The sequence below is a fragment of the Cervus elaphus genome, chromosome 4, assembly GCF_910594005.1.
Source record: "Cervus elaphus chromosome 4, mCerEla1.1, whole genome shotgun sequence".
Taxonomy (NCBI): Eukaryota; Metazoa; Chordata; class Mammalia; order Artiodactyla; family Cervidae; genus Cervus; species Cervus elaphus.
Window position 1 is genome coordinate 18,929,860 of NC_057818.1, and position 20,793 is coordinate 18,950,652.

Genomic DNA, 20,793 nt, shown 5'->3' on the forward strand with positions numbered 1-20,793 from the left:
CTCCCGTCCCCAGGGTCCAGGATGGGAAGAGAAGGCTTCATGGTGGGCAGGGACAACTCCGCACAACACATCCCAGGCATGTGGCCGTGGATGCTATTGTTAAACCTCCCGGCTTGGTGTTGGGACTGCTTTTGCCTAACGAGGCTTCTTTTATATTTGCTGAGGTCCAGTGGGAACCCCAGATCCTACCTCATCCATTTCCAGTAGCCCTGGCTCTGCTAGCAACTAATGGTGTAAGCTTGGGCAAGTCCTTTCCTAGCGCTGAGCCTCAGTTTCTCTACTGAGGGCGGAGACCAGCTCCTCTTCAAGGTTTGATTGATCCATAACATCTCTCTGGACACCCCTCCTTGTTTGAGTCTCGGAGTCATGTCTGACTTTTTTGTGACCTCCATGGACTATAGCCCACCAGCCTCCTCTGTCTGTGGGATTTCCCAGGCAAGCATACTGGAGTGGGTTGCCATTTCCTTCTCCAGGGAATCTTCCTGACCCAAGCATTGAACCCGTGTCTCCTATTTGGCAGGCAGACTCTTTACCACTGAGCCACCAGGGAAGCCTTGCATATGCCCCATTTCTAAATCAAGACCCTCAGACCAGACATTGCCAATTTCTTCTTCTCTAGGAAGGTTCTATTTCCTGCTGCACCCATTTACCCATATCTGCAGAGGAAGGCTCCCCATCATGATGCCTTCCTGTTACCTGGCAACCATCATCAGCATGCAGGGCTCTGTAAGCCCGCCAGGCCCTGTCTTCCAGCATGCATGCACACCCTAACACACTGGGGCTGGTGAAGAAGAGACGTTGGAGGCACAGAAGAAGGCTGTGACTACTGGGCAGGAATTGAGAGGCACAGGAAAAGGGTCATAGTGCAAAGAGCACTGGATTGAGAATAAGAAAACCTGAGTTCCAGCTCCTCAATGCTGAGGCCAGATTGCTGTGTGCCCTTGCAGAAATTCCTCCCCACTCTGGGCTGCAGTTTCCCCTTTTGTGCAGCAAGAGCTATGCGACTGACTACCAGCTTTCTGACTCAAGTTCTTTTGCACAAAAAAGAACTGGGCCCTGGCATCTTGGAAAACATGTGGAATATAGCCTCATAGCTACAGCCCTTATCATAACTCTCTGCATGCAAAGGGGTTAAGGCAGTGGCTGAGGCCAATCAGATAGTGGCCTATGACCTCCAACTGATGTGTAATAGAAACAGCTTGCCTCTGAGAGCCGGCCGGGTGCATCTCTTCCCAACACTGTGTTCTGCGTTGGAAGCTTGAAATTGGCCATGGTGGGAGGGTTTACTCCCTGGAAATTGGCAAACGCTACAAATCAGGGGTTGTAGCTTTTTGTTTTTATTTTGAGAGCCGTTATTACTCATTTATCCGCTCACCTACTGCCTTTAGCTGCTTCAGACAGCCTGCAGTGGGATTTCTCACTAAGGGCAGAACTTCCTTCTCTTCTGAGCTTCCTCTGATGGCATCCATGCCCATGTGTCCTGTGGAGGGTGATCCACTGCCCACTTTCCTGCCAGGTGGGCTCCCAAAAGTGCAGATTCAGGATGAGGAGAGAAGAGGAAGGGGCACGTGGGATGCCTGTCTTGGCATGCCTGTCTGTGGCAGCCAGGATGCATCGCACAAAGGCATTTATGTACTACCCAGGAAGACGCGTTAATACCAGGGTGTTAAAATATGTAAATAGCATAAACATGTACCACATCCTAATTACTGTTTTGCATTATCAAGTCATTTACTCTTTATGACATTTTACGACTGTTCAGCTGTGTCAGCAAACACTTAGCAGAACCTCCTACCACGGATGAGAAAACACATTTCCCAGGCTCCAGTTATGGAGGAGGGTGGGGACAGGGAGTCGGGGAGGCAAAACAAAGCCTTCGTGCTCCAGGTGCCCGGGCGGTGGAGGAAGACACCCATTGTCGGAGGTTCTCTTTGTGTGAACAACATATGTTCCTGCTTCCTGGCATTTTCCCTGTTGTTCTCTCATCCCGCTTCTCGTGGAGGCAGATTTATATGCAGGCTAATGAGAGCTGACATTTCTTATGCTGGTTGCTACACTGGCTGCATTGATTTAGTGCAGCACGGGCGTCAACCAATCGCAAAGCCGGTCTCCTTGAACCCTTCTTTAGAGACACGTCACTGTCACGGTTGGAGGAGCTGCCTGCTCTGAGAAGCTCAGTGGCTTTTGGGGTATCCAACCTGGGTCCCAGCACTGAATTCTCCTGCCCTCAGGGCTCTTTGTCCTGCTTTGAAGAAAGGAACTTTCTTGTTATCACAGAAGGGTCTGAATTTGATGGCTCTCTTTAAAGAGTTGGTTTAAACTGAAGGTCTCAGCTTCTGTTGACAAACATTTTGGTTGTCCCTCGCAATGTTTAAAAAAAAATTTTTTTGCTCACCAGTTTTAAAACATTGGGACAATTTATGTAAAAGCTGAGATTTTTGACTTCTTTGAAAAAAATCTGAAAACCTGGCAATGCCTGTCTGATGTTACTATGGGAAAACCATCAGTTAGAGGTGTGTGGCGATGGGTATAACAGGGTGGATAGAAGTAGAGCTTCTAGCTTCAGGTGGCCCGGTTTAAATCCATGCCACACAGCTTGATTGCTGTGTGACTTCAGGTGGTTTATGTAACTTCTCTGTGCTTCAGTTGCCTCATCTACCAAAAAGAGGATAAATTCCCACATCAGCCAGTTATCAGCATGGGAAATAGTGTCTTGCGCTCATTAAGCGCTATGTAAGTTTGATTTATTATGACCAGTGGCTGCCCTTAGGTAGGGTATGTGCTTCTCTTGGGTTAGACCACAGAAATTTCCTGGGTTGAGACACAAGACACAGTCCAGGGTCTGACGAAGCTACCAGCCAGCAGTGACATTGAGAGTGAGCACGCACTAATCCTTTTGCAAAACCAGAGCAGGAAGGAGAAGGGGAGTGTTCTAATCCTGCTCCTCACGTTGTCACCATTAGCGGTTTACACCCGCCAGGGTCCGGTGTATTCTCCAGATGACAGGTTCACAGAGTGAATGGTTCTGCTTTGGAGATTATTAAAGATCGGAGTTGCTAGCAGGAAGAAGAGAGGTGAATGGAAACAATTTCCATTAAAATGGAGTTGGGAGACAAAAGGCACACGGAGAACTATTTTGAGCCCTAGGCAGGTGACATGGGATTCAAAATTTAATGAGCCTTAAATGCCATTGGATGAATATAGCCGGAGATGCACAGTTACATCAGAAAGGGCCCACACAGTTGCATGCTTTCCCATAATATTCAATTTTTTAAAGGCTCCTTAGAACTAACAAGCTAAAACTCAGTCAAATGAGGGAGTCATAACCATTTGCAGGTAAGTGATTTTTCGGCTGCATAGGGAGACCTGCCTGGCGGCCGCTGTGTCACCCTGAACTTGGGGACACAGGCCTCCGCGCTCGCCTGGATGTCCGTATGCGATGGACTGACCATTTGCTGATGCCCCATGTCACCTGCCGCCCCTTCCCCATCCCCCGCCTCAGGATGCCACTTCAGCTTCTCAGCAGGGTGGGCTCTGCCGCTTACAGGCGACAGTTGTGTTCCCTGCAGGGCGCTGCTGAGTGGCCGGGCTCACAGACAGGGCTTGCATTTGTCTAACGCACAAACAGGGCGGACCAAATTCATTTCACAGCTGAGGTTGCTCACCTTGGAAAAGGCCAAGGAGTTCGGGAAAAGTGAAGCCCTTTCAGACCCCTTAGACACCTACCAACTTGGAAGCAAAAGGTCCTGCAGCAGCATGAATTCCTGAGGACCTTTCTGGCTTCCCCTGAGAGTTCCTGGGCAGCTTTCCAGGTGTGTTAGTGCCTGTGACACAGACAGCCGAGGTTGGGTTTTCCTGGGTCGATTACAGGGAGGGAGTGATGGAGGCTTGTCACACTCAAACAATTTCCACACCTCCCTGCCCTACACATTGGCTGTGACAATCCTAGTCCCCCAAACTTCAGCCATTCTCATGCCTCCACCCTGATTTTTGCCATATCTCTTTGTCAGTACTTACTTAGTCAATTCAAGCAGCTATGTTAGCCTCAGCATAAGCAATAATATTTGTGAAATCACAGGTTTGACGTGTGGGCTTTATTTTTTTCTACTATGCATTCAAATAAATGCTTGACTATCAACATAGAAAATGTTTCTTTGCATATCACCTAACATTATCTTGTGAGCAACCAGTCATGAAGGTGTGAAACTTCTGGAACACGGCTCTGGAGGCATTGGGAAGAACTTGTTATGGCAGAAAAATTTGGAGGGATCGTCAGAGCCTCAACGTGAAAGAGGCAATCCCCTCAGATGGGGTTTGGAGATGCATTTTCACCCCAAAAGAGACTTGACCCATCTTTCAAGTGAAGGATAGCGAACATATTGGATTTAGAAATCCAGGCATAAAGAAGAGTAGGGAAGGGTGGGCTGACAGATGGGCACTGGCTTTCCTTTCGGGGGTACTGTGTTTGACAAAGTGTCCCTCAGGAGGTGGCGAGAAGAAAGCTTCATGCTGGCCTGCCGAGCCGCTGTCTCTCAACCACAGGACCCTGGGACGAAGGGTCTTAAGGCCCGTAACGGTTTGCTCGGGCTGCCATGACAAAGCCCCACAGCACAGGGCTTGAACAAGAGAAAGTTAACTTTTGCACAGTTCTGGAGGCTGGGAGTCGACACAGCAGCAGGGTTGGTTTCTGCAGGAGCGCCTTCCCTTGGCTTGCGGGCGGCTGCCTTCTCCCTGCATCTTCGCACGGCTTCCCTCTGGTTTGTGTGTGTATGCGCTGTGGCTTCAGCCGTGTCCGGACTCCCCACGACCCCGTGGACTGTAGCCCGCCAGGCTCCTCTGTCCATGGGATTCACCAGGCAAGAATGTTGGAGTGAGTTGCCGTGCCATCTTCCTGACCCAGGGATTAAACTCGTGTCTCCTGCATTGCAGGTGGATTCTTTACATTGAGCCACCGGGGAAGCCCCTCTCTCTGGGTTTATCTGTGTACAAATTGCCTCTTCTTATGAAGACACCAGTCATATTGGGTCAGGACTCAACCCAAAGATCTCATTTAGCTTTAATTATCTCTCTAAAGACCTTATGTCCAAATAAGGTCACATGCCGAGTTACTGAGCATTAAGACTTCAACATGTGAATCTGGAGGGGACACAGCTCAGCATAACGTGGTCTTTGGAATCAAGGACATGAAATGATATGTTAGAGCCTCATTTGGCTGCTTAAAGTGATGAGACTGTTACACAGCCACCTGAGCCCAAGGAAGACTGCAGGCTTTTGGCATCTAGGAACTGCTATTGTCAGCCGTGTGGTTCAGCAAGCTTCAGGGATGCCGTGTCTGGAGTCGTCCACACCAGGAGCTGTAGTTCATTTCCTTTGTTTTTCACTACTAGTTTGCTTCTGGTCTTCAGCTTTCCTGCTTTCTTTGTGGGCCCTCTTGTCCCTCCACATGCTAGCAGCCTGCTGGGCAGCCCACTATTTCCTGATTCATAGTCCAGACTGGTAGAGTCTGGTCGAGATGACAACTATACTAGCTTTTTTCTCAAGTTTGACCACTCCATATCTCCCCAGCCCCACAATGAATGGGATTACCCCAGACACAAGCATCGTGGTCAGACCAGTTTCCTCTTGAGAATGATAGTGAGTGGCAGATACCACTCCTGGTGTGAAGGAAATCATCTAATAGTATGAATCAAGGTGTTCTCCCTCTCATCAATATTTCCAATCGTCATCTCATAACCCTCCCCACTGGGACAGGAGACCGTGGACCCTCCAGACTTCAAGAGAGGGATGTCTCAGGAACTCCCAGGCTGGCCAGTGGTTAGGGCTCCATGCTTCCACTGCAGGGTGTACATGGGTTAGATCCCTGGCTGGAGAACTAAAATTCCACATTCAGTGTAGTGCAGCCAAAATTTTTTTTAGAATTAAGGAAAGAAATAAAAAGCATGTAAAAAGAGAGGATTCTTACCAGAATCAGAGCATGAAGAAATCAGATTCATGGCTAAGGTTCAGGCTTAGAACAAAGATTTAGAAGAATATTTGATGGTTTCAGGCAGGGTTTGTTGCCTCAGAGGATGTAAAAATTTTCTAATCAGAGAGAGAGAATTGGACAGAAGTAAAAAAGGATAGAAGCTGGTGTCTTCCTAAGAAAAGATTCCCCCACCCCAGGGAACCTGAGACCATAGGGGTCTCAGCCTCCCTTCTTGGATGGGACTTCTCACTCAGAGTGCTCAGAGCCCAGCCTAGAGGAGAGCAAAGCTGAAAGCTACAGGCCTGTTTAGGCAAGAAAGGCATGAGGCAGCCTCCCAGCATTTCTTGGGGTTTCAGAGTAAGGATGGACAGCAGCCACTCTGACTCCCTCCCTTGACCTCCTCCACCACCACCTTGAGAGAAGCATGCAAACAGCTGAGAACAGGAGCCAGGCTGGGAGGGGTCCTAAAGTCCAGAGTGAGGGACGCCACAGGCTCAACCTGTGTGTTTCAACAGCAGAGAATCCGTGAACATGATAACACTACTTTAAAGGACATCAGTGTCAATAAATGACCACAAAGGTCCAGAGCTCCTTCACCCCAATCTCTTGGTACCCCACCCCTAGAACTCAGCAACAATCCAGGGGAAAAGGGAACTGTCACAGTCTGTCTCTACCTCAATGAATGGAGGCATAAAATGATGATTAAGTTCAGGGTATCAGTTTCTTCTTGCTTCTGTAACAAAGACTGCGAATGTAATGACTTGAAAAAACACACATTTATGATGTATTTTATAGTTCTGTGGGTTATGAGTCTGACATGGCTTCTCACTGGACAAAACCCAAGAGGTCGGTGGGGCTGTCTTCCCTCTGGAGATGCTAGGAGGAGCTCTGTTTCTTGGCCTTTTTCAGCTTCTGCAGACTTCCCATGATCCTTGACTTGAGGCCCAGGTTCCTCCATCTTCAAAGCCAGGGATGACAGGCCAAGTCCTCCTCACACTGAATGACTCTGGTCTTCCATAGTCACATCTCCCTCGCTGCCTCCCTCTTGCACTTTTAAGGACCCTCGTGATTACACTGGGCCCATCTGCACAATCCAGCATAATCTGAAAAGGCGGCTGACTAGCAATCTTAATTCTGTCTGCAATCTTAGGTCCTCCTTACCATGTAACCACAGGGCCTGGACACTAGGATGTGGATATCTTGGAGGTGCTATTATTCTGCTTGCTGGGTTCAGTGATTTGTTGCTCAGTGATTTCAGTCACTCAGTCTTGTCCAACCCTTCACGACCCCATGGACTGCAGCACGCCAGGCTTCCCTGTCTTTCACCATCTCCTGGAGTTTGCTCAAACTCATGTCCTTTGAGTAAGTGATGCTACCCAACCATCTCATCCTCTGTCATCCCCTTCTTTTCCTTCCCTTAATCTTCCCCAGCATCCGGGTCTTTTCTAATGAGTCAGCTTTTCACATCAGGTGGCCAAAGTATTGGAGCTTCAACTTCAGGTTCAGTCCTTCTGTTTTTCATGAAGTGATGGGACCAGATGCTGTGATCTTAGTTTTTTTTTTTTTTTTTCAAATGTTGAGTTTTAAGCCAGCTTTTTCACTCTCCTCTTTTACCCTCATCAAAAGGCTCTTTAGTTCCTCTTCAATTTTTGCCGTTAGAATGGTATCATCTGCGTATCTGAGGTTGTTGATATTTCTCCTGGCAATCTTGATTCCAGCTTGTGATTCACCCAGCCCAGCATTTTGCATGGTTTACTCTGCATATAAATTAAATAAGCAGGATGATAATATACAGCCTTGATGTACTCCTTTCCCAATATTAAATAATATATCCAATTTTAGGGCTGTAACAATCTAGGATTGGGAGGGATCAGGGAAGGAATCTGGTCCAATCTCTCTGGGACAGGAATTTGCCCCATATTCTTGTACCTCCATCTTCACCTCCACCATCTGGTCCAGCACACCATCCATCATTTCCCTCCTTCACGAGCTTCCCAAGTTGACTGCCTGCTTCCACTCCTTCCCACATGGTCATTTCATCACACAGCAGCCAGAGATCTTCTAAAGAGGCAAATCAGATAGAATCACTCCCTATAGTCTTTCCTGTTAGGATACAATTCAGACTCTGCACTCCATACTATGGCCTATACAGCCCTGTAATGTGACAGCACCTGTCTCTCTGACTTTATCTTCTGCTGCTCTTCCCCTGTTTGTGTTCTAGCAGACTTGGTCTTCCTCTGATCTTAGGTCATCTTAAGGTGGTCCTCATCCCTGGATGTGGAGCAAACACGTTCCATTTAACTGGAAGTGTTCTCCCCTGGACCTTTCTGAGGTTTCCTTTCTCACTTCACTCAGGTCTCTTCCTTAGACAGGACATCCCCAGGGCCTTTGGTTTACTTTATCATATGTATCACCATGAGTCTTCTTTGCTTTCTCTATATTCTATAGAACAGTGGTCCCCAACCTTTTGGGGACCAGGTACCAGTTTTGTATAAACCATTTTTTCCATGGACCAGGGTGAGGAGATGGTTTGGGGATGATTCAAGCACATTACATTTATTGTGCACTTTATTTCTATTATTATTACATCAGCTCCACCTCAGATCATCAGGCATTAGATCCCAGAGACTCGGGACCCCTGCTAGAATATAAGCTTCATGAGGGCTGGAACTCTGACAATCTTATTTATCACTGTATTCCCAGCAGCCAGTATATTACCTGGCACATGAAAGATTCTCTGTAAACATTTGTTAAATAAATGATCAAATGAATGAGCGCCCAGTAGGCCTCAGGCACCATTCTGAAAACTCCCATTGCCAGGGACTACTGCAGTATGTTATTAATAAATTGAACATTTATTTCACTTAGAGTTAGGAAAGCCATATGATTTATTTCTATCAACAGAGAAATATGCAAATTTAGTCCATGGTGTCTTCCCAGAATAGGTGTTGGGAGACACTGGGCCACCCTGAGTTTGGGGAAGGCTAATCACATGTCAAGCACACAGGTGCCCAGAGGGAAGCAGAGATGAACATGGCATGACACCATCCCTCGAGGAAAATCAGCCTGGTGGGGTGAGAGACACATGCACACATTTTTCTGTTTTTTTCTGACACAAGCAGAATGACATAAAACATGAAATATGGATAAATCTCGGAAGGAACAAGTGAACTTTGGCACCTTTGCTGTCATTGAATTGGTGGCCTGTGTCCCCTGTCAGTTGATTTCAACAGGAGGATATTAATTTTACTGCTTAATTACACCAGAGCAAGCCAGGATTTTTTTTTTTAATGTGAATTCCCCTCTGGGTTCCTGATATTTGCCTTACGTTATTGCCAAGCACTGGAGAGGAGTAACAAACAGAAGAAGGCTCTTAATATTTGGAATTCTCAGCCCTGCTGTGAGTTATTTGCTATTCCATTTGGAGCTGAAGGAAGCAGACCCTTCAGCTGTTCCCAAAACCTGTGAGCTGAGCCCCAGGAACCAGGGAGGGTTGGGTGAGGCCTCCAGAGAGTATCCTAGACTTTGCAAAACAGCATAAATTTTCTCATCTGAACCTTTCCACCATCCCACGTGAAGAAGATCATGGCTCCACTGTTGTACAAATGAGGAAATTGAGGCGCAGATTGGAAATGTGACTTATTTGCCTAGAACCAGACAGAGCAAAAATGACTCTAGAAATCATATATGCAAACTCCATCCTGATATGTTTGCCACCAAACACAAATTTTCTGCCAGGATATTTACTTCTGTGCCAAATCACACGACAACACACTGCATCACTTATCCTTTACAAATATCATTTTTTTTTCCATTGACAGCTTCAGGTTAGCATATGTGTTTAATTAACATTTCTAATTAAAACCATAATGTGTAACAATCAGATGCTTTCCAGAAGTTACATTATTCCGTGTCTGAAATGGTGCCAGTTTGCACATGCTAGGTAAATTACTTTAATTTTCCTGGTGAGATCTTCTGATAAATTTTTATAAAATGAAATCCAAGAGGCTGGACTTTGTTGTTGCTGTTTCTTGACTTTGTAAAAATAATCTCATAGAGTCTTTATTCTCCATCACAAGTGGACACTGAAGTCTCTGTTCCACTTACTGGTCAGATAATAATTGGGCAGAGATATTCTTAAATGCCTAGAAGCAAAAAGTTTTCCAGTCTTTGAAGACAGACGGCATGTGTTGGGGCACCCATTCAGTGATCATCCCGGCAATTCACAACTGTGTTGGAACTTTCACTTCTTGTTTGCACAGTCTCAAGTTCAGCCAGAAGTGAGAGTTTAGGGCTTTCTTAATTCTTAGTTTTTTCCTGAGCCATGAGAATTTGCATGGCTTTCTGGATTCCCAGGAAGAGGTTGGAGCTTTTCAAAAACTTTATTCCCCAAAGCATCTCATTCCCCAGCCTTTCATCCCAAGTTTTATGGTTGGTCTATCAAATGTAATTCAATGTCCCAGGCAGGAGAAGCCAAAACATTTGCCTGTAAGTGTTTGTGAGAATTGCCCCCATGTAGCTGCTTTAGTTCTAGCTGGGTACTGAATTAGGCAAGGTACAGGCAAACCTATTAAGCTTTTAAGCTGGTTTTCCAGAGAACCACCAGACAGGTGAGAACTAATTGTTAAAATTCTCTCTTTTTTAATTTTATTGAGGTATAGTTGATTTACAGTGTTAATTTCTGCTGTACAACAAAGTGATTCAGTTATACATTTACATATTCTTTTTCATATTCTTTTCCATTGTGATTTATCAGAGGATACTGAACATAGTTCCCTGTGCTATACAGTAGGATCTTGTTGGGGGAGGTGGGGAAGGATCAGCAGTTTGTGATTAGCAGATACAAATGATTACATATACAGTAGGTAAACAACAAGATTCTACTGTAATTGTCATTGTTTTTGAAGTTTGTTCTGCTCCTCTGGACTGTTACTGGGAATATGGGCTGTTATTTTCAAGATTACCACCACACTGGAGAGCAGGAAATGAACCAGGGTCAGTTACAACATGATGGAGCTCTCCTTTTTCATAAATAGTTAACTACTTTTCTTGATTAAGCTTTCACCTGGTTTTTATAAGGTTTTGTTTTCCAGTTCAGTTGTCAGAAGTTGATTTTGACTAATTTTTTCCAGTTCTTTTATTAGTTTTATGGAGTGGTGTGTTTTTGGAATCCTTATTTCATCATTTTTGCTGCCATCACTACAGTACAGAGATTTTAAAGCAATGTATTTAATGGGTGCATAATATTTATAGTGATTTCCTTAACCCCTATTATATTGATGGGCATTTATCAATTGTTTTCATTAAATCATATATAGTGCTGCAACATGTACATTCACCTTCACTCACATCTCTAATTATTTCTGTAGGCTAGATTCCTAGAGTGAATATGTAGGTGAAAGAATATAAATGGTCAAGATTAATGATATACATTAAGAAAATAATCTCCAAGTTGATCTATTAAAAATAAGATAACTGTAGAACTTCCCTAGAGGTCCAGTGGTTAAAACTTCACACTTCCACTGCAGGGGTTTTGAGGTCATCCCTTGTCAGGGAACTAAGATCCTTCAGGTTGTATGATGTGGCAAAAAACCCCAAAAGACAAAATACAAGGCAGCAAGACAAGAAAGATGCTCGCATCATGAATTATTACAGAAATGCAAATAAAAACTACAATGAGGTATTACCTCATATGGTCAGCAAGCCCATCATCAAAAGATCTACAAACAGTAAATGCTGGAGAGGGTGAGGAGAAAAGGAATCCTTCTACACTCTTGGCGAGAATGTAAATTGATGCAGTCACTACGGAGAACAGTATGAAGGTTCCTTAAAAAACTAAAAATAGAGTTGCCGTATGATCCAGCAATCCCACTCCTGGGCATATATACAGAGAAAACTTTAATTCAAAAAGATACATGCACCCCACTATTCATAGTAGCACTATTTACAATAGCCAAGGTATGGAAGCAACATAAATGTTCATCAACAGATAAATGGACAAAGAAAATGTCCGTTGGTAATAGTCTTACCATTTAAGTAGCTCTTATAAATAAATGAAAAGGCGGAAACCTCACAGCAAACATTATTGACCAGAAACCCACCGAAGAAGAAATGACAACATCATTGTGTATACATACGCAATAAAATATGATTCAGTCATAAAAAAGAATGAAATATTGCCATTTGCAGCAACGTGGATGGATCTAGAGATTATCACACTACGTGAAGTGAGCCAGACAGAGAAAGACAAACACCATATGATGTCACCTACATGTAGAATATAAAAAATGAAATGAATGAACTTATTACAAAACAGAAACAGACTCACAGACACAGGAAACACACTTATGGTTACTAGTGGGGTAAGGGGTTGGGGAGGGACAAATCAGAAGTTTGGGATTAGCAGATATAGACTACTATTCATAAAATAGATAAACATATGGTCCTACCGTATAGAACAGGAAACTATAGCTTATATCCTGTATTCCAAATTTTCATTATGGAAAAGAATTTCCATAATGAAAAAGAATATCTGTACACACACACATATATCTATATATGTGAATATATATCTATATCTATATAAATACATATAGATATCTGAATCGGTTTGTTGCATACCAGAAAAATAACACAACATTTTAAATCAACTATACTTAAAAATAAATTAATAAATAATATAATAAAAATAAGACAAGAGGCCCCAAATGGACTCACTTATGCTCAATCCATGTCACCAAACCAATAATCACAGTTTTGGCTCTCTCAGAAATAGAGTCTTAAATCAGCCAATCAGGAATTAACTGATCAACATTAGTTAGATAATCTACCTGCTAAACCCTTACAAGGCAATAACCTTTTGCAAAAACCAGTCCATTATTTTTGGCTAGTACAACTTGTTTCTTCTCCCTTCTGCTTATAAAATCTCTTGCGTTGTATGGCTCTTCAGAGTTCCTTTCTATCTGCTAGATTAGATGCTGTCTGATTCATGAATTGCTGAATAAAGTCGATAAGATCTTTAAAATTTACTCAGTTGAATTTTGTTTTTTTTTTAACAGATTGCATCATTTTTACTTCCACCAGCCATGTTTGAAAGTATTGCTTCACCCCCACCTTGTCCCCTGTGAGTACTATAACTCAAACCGTTTGTTAAGCACAATAGATCGGCAGAAAAATAGTACCTCATTGTTTTGTTTTACATGTCTGATTATCAGCAAGGCCAAAATACTTACAGTGTTTATTTGATGTTGTCATTTCTTCTTCAGTGGATTTCTGGTCAATAATGTTTGCTGTGAGGTTTCTGCCTTTTCATTTATTTATAAGAGCTATTTAAATGGTAAGACTATTAGCCCTTAGTCGTAATAATTGTAAATATTTGAAAATACAGGGCTCTAAAAGCACTTCTAATTTCACATACCCAACAAGTTCTCTTTGCTAGCTCTTGTTCACTGTATCATGTTGTATTACTGATGTAACAAAGTCCCACAAGCTTAGTGGCTTAAAGCAACACATGTATTCTCTCACAGTTATAGGGGTCAAAGGACCTAAAGTCGGGTGTCTGCAAGCAAGTCTGGTTGCTCCTTAAGGCTGGGATGGGAGGCTCTGTCTTCTTGCCATTTTAGCTTCTCATGGACACCTTATATTGCTTGGTTTGGGGGTCCCTTTTCCATATGCAAAGCACATGACTCCAATCTCTGCTCCTGCCATCCCATCACCCCTGCTTCTAACTCTCCTACATCCCTTTCCTAAGGGTCATTGTGATTACACCAGGTCCACTCAGAAATCCGGGATAATATCCTGAACTCAGCGTTTTCAACTTAATCACTTCTGTGAGGTCTCCTTTGTCATATTTTTCACTTTTATTTATTTTTATTTTAAATAATTTTTAATTGGAGTATAGTTGCTTACAATGTTGTGTTAGTCACGACTGTACAGCAAAGTAAATCAGCTACACATGTACACGCATCCCCTCTCTTTGGGGTTTTCTTCCCGCCGAGGTCAGCACAGAGCACTGGGCAGAGTTCCCTGTGCTGCGCAGAAGGTTCTCACTAGTCATCCATTTCATACAGAGGAGCATGTCATGTATTTCAGTCAGCATTCTCCAGAGAACAGAATGAATGAATGGGATGTGTAGATAGATAAATGATAGATAGATAAAAGGATTTTGGCTCAGGTGATTTTCAGGGCCAGCAAGTCCCAGTTTGCAGGATAGGCTGTGATTCTTGAGACCCAAGAAAGAACTGACATTCGGCCAGAGTCTGAAGACCGTCTGGAGGTGGGAATTCTTTCCTTTTGAGGGGCCTCAGTCCCTTTCCTCAGTCCTCCAACTGACTGGGTAAGACCCACCCACATTATGAAGGGTCAAAAATCTACTTACTCAAAGTCTACCAATCTAACCGTTAATCCATCAAAAATTATCTCCACTGCAACATCTAGACTACTGTTAGGTCAAGCAACCCACTTAACACATAAAATTAACCATCACAGCATATAAAGCTTCAGGGATTAGGTTATGGACATATTTGGGGGCCTCATTCAGCCTACTACAGTCCGCTAGGGCTATGTCTTTGAATGAAAAGACAATATCCTCTTTTGAGAAAATGTAGATATAATTTAGACTAACTACAACATTCCAAAACTCTCCCATTCTCATCAGAATTTTACAGTAACATAAGGGAATTTTCCCATGGTTCCTTTTACCTTCATTATGTGCAGTTTTGAGGAGAATTTCATATCGTATTATCCTTAGTAACAAAAAGAAAGATCTGCTTCTCTGATTAAAGCCCTTTTTCCATACTTTTGAAGAAGAAAATCTTTCTATCTTTCTCTTGAATTGCTATTCTCTCTTGGCAGGAAATATTTTATCAGTTCAGGCTCCTAATTGGATAGAAACATGGCTAATGTGGTGCTTTTCTGGGGCAGACAGGAGACCTTTAGGTTTGGGGGACTAGAGACACACTTAAGTAGGAATCTGTTCCCTTTGGTCCCTCAAAATATTTGAAAATGACTGTGAAATGGGAGTAATAGGCGGATTCTCAGAAAATGGTTCCAAGTTGCTAGAACTTCAATCCTGAGCTGCCTGTTCCCTCCAAAGACAAACAAAACCAAGACTCAAAGGAGAGACTGCTTGAAAAAAAAAATCTTGCTTTGTTAAAACATAAAATAACATCTATTTCTACTGTCTGAATGATTAATTCTGCCTTGCCCCTGAAAAATCTTTCACCAAATAAGTTGTAATTGCAATGGAAACCTTTACTCCTTTCAATATAGCATTTCCTCAAGCCTTGGATTACAGGAGATTTGGTTAGACACCCACACCCTCAATCCACAACTGAGGATTTGTAATTCATTCCCCGGTTACATGGACTAAGGGCCTCTGATTGGAGGGTATCATGGACAATTCCCCAGGTGGCAGTCTGTGGAATAATCATAATAACAACTGATGTCTTTTGAAACTTACCTGGTGCCAACCCACTCTGGTGGCTCAGTGATAAAGAATCCACCAGCCAACACAGGAGATGTGGGTTCAGTCCCTGGGTCAGGAAAATCCCCTGGTGAAGGAAATGGCAATTTGCTCCAATATTCTTGCTTGGAGAATTCCGTGGACAGAGGAACCTGGCAGGCTACAGTTCATGGGCTTGCAAAAGAGTCAGACACAACTTAGCAACTAAACAAAAACAACAAACCCACATGTTGAATGCTTTATAGGCACTGTCTCAACTCTGCTGGATAATATCCTCCCCAGGCAGAACCCATTATACAGATGAAGAAACTGAGGCTTAGACACTCATCTAAGTAAAATCCCATATCATTGGAATTCAGGCCTCTATGATAGCTGAGCCATGTTAAGCCTTGTCATGGATTTAATTGTGCCCCCCCAACTCCCAAATTACATGTTGAAGTCCTAATCCCAGTACCTCAGGATGTGGTATCTTATTTATAAGTACTTTACTTGGAGATAGGGTCTTTAAAGGTGTGATTAGTTAAGATGAGGTCTTTCTGAGTAGCAGGGGCTCCCTAAGCCAATATGACCGATGTCCTCATAGAAGAGGGAAAGTTGAACCCAAAGACAGACACGCATTGAGGGAGGACAATGTGAAGATGCTAGGGGAAGTGGCCATCTATGAGCCAAGGAGAGAGGTCTGGGCAGATGCTCTTCACAGCCCTCAGAGGAAGCAGGCAGCTGACACCTTGATCTCGGACTTCCAGCCTCTAGAACCATGAGTCCACACGTTTACGCTATTTAAGCTACCTGGTCTTTTGTGTCAGCAACTTCAGAAAATTAATACAAACTCCTAAACCACAGTACTTTAAATACTGAACCTCTGCATGATGGGAGGTCTTGATTGGCCTCTGGCCCCCAAACATGCAGCTCACCATCAGAAGGGTGAAAGTGAGGCAGGAGATAGGTGGGCTCCAGGCACTTACAATCTGCCTCCTGCTCGTTCTCCCAAATAGAAATAACAGAAACAGAGTTAAGAGTCAGGCTTTGTCTCTTGAGGACATCTTACGTTAACAGTCATGCAAGCAACAAAGAGGGGCTAAACCCTCTTTGAGTGAAGGATCACATGTTCCTGCTCTTTGAGGCAAGGGAGCCACTACAAGTACACAGAAAGGCTCCTCAGGGTTAAAAGGCAGGGATGCGAGGCCTTAAGGATTTTTGCTATCCCCGCCTCCCTAAATGTCCTTTTGCTGAAATTCATCTTGGCTTGGTGCATGCATGCCTAGGGGAAGGTCTTGAGTCAAATTAGTGGGCTGGGCGGGTGGTAAAATAAAACAATTGGCCAAAGGGAAGACAAAGACCCTGAAAATTGCCAGGTGGTAAAGAATTTAAACTTCTCAAAGGCGTAACTCTCCCGCTGTGCCCGCCTGCCTATCTTTCTGCATATACTCTCCTTTTTCCAACAAATGCTCTGCTTTTTTCTTCACCTTCCGCCTCCTCATCAGAGTTTTCTTGTCGAGGCAGGCAAGGACTGGGGATTTAGGCTCAAGGCACTGGCCTTTATGGCCTAGCAGTTAAGGCTTCTGTTTTTCACCCAGGTGGCCAGAGTGCAATTCCTGGTCGGGAAACTAAGGTCTCCCTTTCAGCTACTTCTCACAGCTTACCTCAAGCTACCAGCTGCTGCTGTGTGTCTGAAATCAGAAGGACTTGGGGTAAGTGCCTGATATGCATTCCTTCATTTCCGTGCTGGTGCCATGGGATCTTTGCACTGCTCTGTCATCCTCTGATTTTGATTGACTTGTGGATGCGCAGGGCCATGGCCCAGAGAGGGTAATGACGCCCTGAGAGTTGGCACAGCAAGCAAGTACAAGTTCCTTGGCTCCCTCTCTCTGCCGTGGCCTCTCTCTTGGGTGGAACAGGGACTCTCCCAAATAATGTGAAAAGCCCTCCCTGACCTCAGGTGGCACGAAAATTTTGCAAGAGTAAGTCATGGCCTGGAGAGTCCTGGGAGGAGATGCTATAGGGTCTAAATCCTCGGCATGCATGGTTGCTGCTGCCTAACTATCTCAGCAGGCAGGAATAAATTCCCGGGGAGAATGAACTGAGATGGGTGAGCTTTGATGGGGTTGGAGGGAGAGAGAAGAGAGGCAGGATCTGCCCAGTTGGAGCATCAACCTGGGTTTCACAGAAGGTCTTTGGTTGAAGGTGAGGAAACAGGAGCAGAGGAGCTGAAAAGCTCCGAGGCACACTCACCTACTTCCCAATTTGCCTGAGCAGGTCCTGGCATGGGGTTAATTGCCCACTTTTCCTATCCTGTACCTGGAAACCTTCCCAGTCTGCACATCTGTCAGGGCTGGGCAGCACCCCTCCTCTGCAGGGCACATCCAAGGGAGGGCAGGGGACGGACCAGCAAACTCTCCTTCTCACCGCTCTCCTGCCGCAGCGAACACCTGCCCGGGCCCCCCGCCCCTCCCTGTGAACCATCTGGCCCAGGACCATCTGCTGGGGCAGTGGGGTGTTCTGAATAGCTCCACATCCCTTTGTCAGTTTGGATGTTTAACTCTCCACTTGGCTCAGCTAATAGACTCCCAAAGATCCAGGGCTTCCCCATCGAGGCAGGAGGAGCTGGCTCGAGTTTCCCAGGATGAAGGATTTAGGAGAAAAACAAGCTTGTTCAAGCTGGGCCAGCTCCACTTTCTGCAGCGATTTCAGTGTTTTCATACCTTTGTCATCTCACCAAACTCCTCAAACAGCCCAGCGAGGAAAAGGTCATTATCCCCATTTCATAGATGAGAAAACCGAGGCTTTGAAAGTCACCATGATTAATTAAAGACCTAAAGCTCAAACTCCAGCTCTGAGGGAAGCTTGTCCGGGTCCTCTTCTGATGCCTCTGTGAAGAGCCAGAGAGGAATTGCAACTGGAAAGAAGATGCCCTCGCAAGTCTGCCTCAAGATTCATCACACTGAGGGTGCTGAGTGCCGGTTCCTAGCAGGGGATGACGGCGCTCAAAAAGAACACCCTGCCCCTCAGGCAGTCTCCTCACAGCAGGGGCAGCCACAGACACCATTCATCACCGTGTTTACAATGAGGGCTAGCATCTGGAGTTTAAAAATGATGGTTTGCACAGGTCACATCATAGCATATTTTTAATTTTGTATTTATTTTTTATTCTTAATTGCATATTTTCAAAAAACCTAGAGCATTTAAAAAAAATAAAAAAAGCTTAAAAAAATAAAAAAAATAAAAAAATAAAAATAAAATAAAAAAAAATAAAAAAATAAAAAAAGCTCTACAATCACCAAAACATGATAAGTGGCATCACTGAAGTGTTGCTCCAACAAGTACTGAGAGATGGAAGCTCTTGTTTTCTGCAGCAACACGCAGAGCCATCCTTGGCATTTGTCTCTTTCATATATCCAGTGAGCTCACCAAGAGACACGTCATGTGCCCACGGAGACAGGAAGCAGAGGCAGAAGCTAGGTCAGCTCCTTCAGATGTCATTATATTGTTTGATTCCAGTGATGTGCTGGGGAAAAGCCACAGATCCGGTGCAGTGGAGGCACCCTGAGAAGGGAGGACCACGGTCACCGGAGCCCTGCTACGTGACAGGTGGTGCTCTGGCTGCTTCTTACATCATCACCTCCTTCATTCCTTCAGTAACACTGCGATGTCAGTGCCATTGAAGCCGAATCTGGCTTCTGTATCCTGACATCAAATGTCATCTCAGAGACAGTTTTGGGTGAGGCAGAAAAGAGCAACTTTATTCCTTTGTCAGGCAAAGGAGGCCCCACAGAAGTTAATGCCCTCAAAACTGTGTGTCCCGACCTGGAGGGGATAGTGAGGAGTTTTATGGTAATGATTCAGAGAGGGCTTATGGACATCCTTCTGGTTGGTTTGTGGTGAGGTAAGTGGGAGTCAGCATCACCAACCTTCCGATTCCAACTGTCTGGGGTCTGCTTGCTTGAGGGCAGCACATGGTTAATTTCTCCCACCTGGTAGGGGGTTTCAGTATCTGCAAAACAGCTCAAAGTTAATGTTGTGTATATCCCTTGATGCGGAACCAGGACCTTGCCCCAAGGCTGCACTGTTTCTCTTGACAGTTTCCCTCTTGTCTCTGCCTCCCCTCCCTTCCCTAATTAGCAACTGTTTGAACCTGCTCCTTGGAAATCAGGGAGGGTCAGGGGGACCCGAATGAAGCCTATTTCCTGTAATAGAAATAGGATCCTGCTCTGTACCACCATCCTAGTTCAAGGTACAGTTGAGGAAAGGGCTGAATCCTCACCTAGAGGCCACATGTCTGTCTAGTCAGTGATCAAAAAAGGACTTGAGCCCAGGCTGTCTGATTCCAGAGCCTGGGCACACGATTGCTGAGCCGTTGAAGAGGCTGGTGGCCAGGAGGTCTCTGCAGCCTCAGGTGTGGCTGGCAAAGACTCCCCGAGAACGTCCACAGGCGAAAAGCTTGGTTTGGAGGGAAGCCTGTGGTTGTCAGCCACAGCTGGATGTTAGTATAACCGGGAAAGATTTGCTAAATCTGGTCCTGAAATAGGGCTTCTGATTTTTGGGGGGTGGAGTCTGCCCATTGGAATTTTTAAGATCTCCCCAAGGTTGGGAACTGCTGTTCTAAAGGAAGGGAAAAGGTTGGGAGAGCATTCATTTCCTCCATCAGGGGTAGCCCTGCCTCACTTACTTACCCATGCAGGTGATCAGCCTTTACTTGAGTGATTTTAATGCCTGGCCTAGCTCTCTGATTTGGGTGTTGCTAGGACTAGGTGAGGAGAAGGCAATGGCACCCCACTCCAGTACTCTTGCCTGGAAAATCCCATGGACGGAGGAGCCTGGTAGGCTGCAGTCCATGGGGTGGCAAAGAGTCGGACATGACTGAGCAACTTCACTTTCACTTTTCACTTTCAAGCATTGGAGAAGGAAATGGCAATCCACTCCAGTGTTCTTGCCTGGAGAATCCCAGGGATGGGGTCGCACAGAGTCAGACGTGACTGAAGTAAGTGACTTAGTAGCAGCAGCAGGACTAGGTGAAAGGGGGCTTCCACTGTGGCTCAGCTGTAAAGACTCCACCTGCAATACAGAAGACACAGGTTCGATCCCTGGGTCGGGAAGATTCCCTGGAGGAGGAATTGGAACCCACTCCAGTGTTCTTGCCTGGAGAATCCCATGGACAGAGAAGCCAGGCAAGCTACAGCACGTGGGGTCACAAAGAGCTAGACACGACTAAGCAACTAAACCACCACCACCACCAGGACTTGGGGGAGTGGTGGCTAATGGGTTGGGGGAAGACAGGGCACAAGGAGGGAGGGGTGATTGGGGAGGCAGCACAGGGCTGAAATTCAAGAGTTAATGCATGTGCAGCAGCCAAGCCTCTCAAGAGGGG